Raw genomic sequence first — 2,680 nt, forward strand, 5'->3', positions numbered from 1 at the left:
AAATAAGCAGAAACGAGTCAGCATGTCACCAAGGGCTGGGCTAGCTAATATATTAGTCTGTGACAATGGCTTGAATTGTGCATGCATCTCAAACATGCTACCTAAGACTTTAAACAGAGTGGGCACACCTGGATGGTTGCTATCAATGGGTTGAGGCAGGAGGGATGCATCCTGCACACATCAGCCATATCAGCATTTTAATAAGCCCCTCCCCCCCACACACCAAAAAAAACCGCATTGGATTAGGAATACAAGGTCTGAATGTGTATGTTTTCAGCTTTTGTTTCTTATGAGAGTTCCCAGAGTATTATTCTGTCCTCGATGAACAATGAGCTTGCTTGGGTCCTGAGTTAGCTCATAGGACTGCAGTAACAAAGGACCACAAACTGGGTGGTGTTAAAGAATAGAAACTTATTCTCTCATGGCCTGGAGACAGAAGTCTGATGTCAATGTGTCAGTGGAGCCTGCTCTCTTAGAGGATTCTGTTTCATCCTTCCTCTTAGCTTCTATGGCTGCCCTCAATCCTGGTGTTTCTGGGCTTGTAGATACATCATTCCAGTCTCTGCCTTCACATGTTTGTCTTCACATGACATTGTAGATCTATGTCTATATGTCTTCTCCTCTTCTTATAAGGATACCAATCAAATGGAATTCAGGCCCACACTAAAGACTTCACTCTAACTTGATTATTATGTCTGCTAAGATCCCATTTGCAGATACAGTCACATCCATAGTTACCAGGAATAAGCAAATCAACATATCTTTTTTCCCCCCAAAATGTTGTGGTTTTATTAACACACTTACAATGTGTTCACAATCCGTCTATTAATTTTCTTCTCTGCATAGCCTGGCATTGGGATTGGTGACACTAATGGCCAGCTGTGCTGCTCTTTCCACAATGGCTTTGCGGTTCTTTGAGGAGACTGTGAGCAATCTCAGCACAGTAAGATTTGTTGCACATCAGCAGTACTTCAAGCTCCTTGACATTATGGACCAGAAACTTTCAAAAGCCACTGAGAAGCATGTGTTTTGTTTTCTCATTGCTTCCATAACCAATTTTGAGCATCAAGACCTGGCCCTTGAATCATCTGGGCACCTTACTGTCAATGCCTCTGAGTTTCCACCAGTTCCATTTAATTTTGACATATCAGTCTAACTGGTGCTAACCGAACTTCTTGGTCCTCTTTTTTGACAATCTTGGGTTTCACCAGAGGTCTGAGGGCAGCCATGGTGCCGAGTGGGAGATGGCTGCCACCTCTGTAGGTAGTGCTGAGGAAGAGCAAATCAACATAACTTTTGGGGCTACAAAATTTAATCCATAGAAGAGCTCACTGACTTTAGAAGTGAGCACAGCTGCTGCAGCATGGCTTCATTGGTCATCTTCAGGTGGCTATGTAAAGTGTTGTCAAGGACTGTGCCCTCACCCCTTTTCCCAACACCATCTCTACTCACATGCTCCTTGGCCTGCATTGCTACATATAGGAGTGGCATCGGGTCAGTCCAAGAAGCGACTCCCAAATTAGAAGATGTTTTAAAAGAAGAAGAAAATTTTGTTTCTAAGAATGTCAACTCAAATTGTGGTTTTGTGATATGCTGTAACTTCTAGTATAAATAAAAATCAGCTGAATCCTACAGCATTTAAAATCTATTATTCAGTCAAATTCTTTTTCTTAATGTAACACCCTATTTTCAATTATCCTGATAAGAAAAAATAATTGTTTTTGCTGAAAAGAAAAAAAAACACACCTGATAATTAATAATTATTCCTAAAAGCTGTTAACTTTTAGAAACATACTAGTATGTGGATAAATATGAGATATAAACAGATGTATATTTGTAAAGATAATCAGACATTATTACTTACTAGTGGCCTGATGCACGAAATTCGTGCAAGGGAAAGAGGGTGTTCCTTAGCCTGGCCTGCACCCTCTCCATTCTGGGACCCCTCGAAGGATGTCCTACTGTCTGTTTACAGGGATAGAACCTATACCGACAGTTGGACAGCCTTCTCACAATCCTGGACTGCTGGCTCCAGCTGCTCACTTGTCTGCCTTCCTGCCTGATTGCCCCTAACCACTCTGCCTGCCAGCCTGCTTGTCCCCAGCTGTCTCTCCTGCCAACCTGTTTGCCCTCAAATGCACCTCCCCACCAGCCTGCTCACTCCCAACTGCCCCCCTGCTAGCCTGCTCACTCCAAATAGCTCCCCCCCTGCCCCCTGCTGTCATGATCACCTCCAACTGACTCTCACTGAGGGCCTGCTTGCCCCCAACTGCCCACCCTGCTAGTCTGCTTATCCCCCATTGGCCCTGCCCCCCACCAGCCTAATCACCCACAACTGCCATCCCATCCTGGCCTGATCACTTCCCAGTGACCCAAGCTCCCAGCCCTTCCTTTTTTTTCCTTTTTTTCCCAGCACCTCCTTGAGCAGAGCCAGGGCTGGCTGGAAGCATGTATCTGAGATTGATTTATCTTATATAATTGAAACTTTGTAGCCTTGAGCAGAGGCCAGGACTGGCCAGGGTTGGCAGGAAAATTGGCTTTTTCCATCACCAGTGCAACCCAAACATTTTGTTCCTTCCAGCTCTGTGGCCACCACCATATTTAGTTGAATTAATTTGCATACTTGCTCTGATTGGCTGGTGGGTGTAATGGAGATATGGTCAATTTACACATTTATCTT

General features: G+C 44.2%; 1 pseudogene; it reads right to left on the bottom strand.

Moving 5' to 3' along the window:
* Nucleotides 1–825: 825 nt before the first annotated feature.
* LOC118703637 lies at nucleotides 826–1,276 on the bottom strand (annotated as a pseudogene).
* Between the last annotated feature and the right edge of the window lie 1,404 nt (nucleotides 1,277–2,680).

The sequence above is a fragment of the Pipistrellus kuhlii genome, unplaced genomic scaffold (genome assembly GCF_014108245.1).
Source record: "Pipistrellus kuhlii isolate mPipKuh1 unplaced genomic scaffold, mPipKuh1.p scaffold_m20_p_4, whole genome shotgun sequence".
NCBI classification, from domain to species: Eukaryota; Metazoa; Chordata; class Mammalia; order Chiroptera; family Vespertilionidae; genus Pipistrellus; species Pipistrellus kuhlii.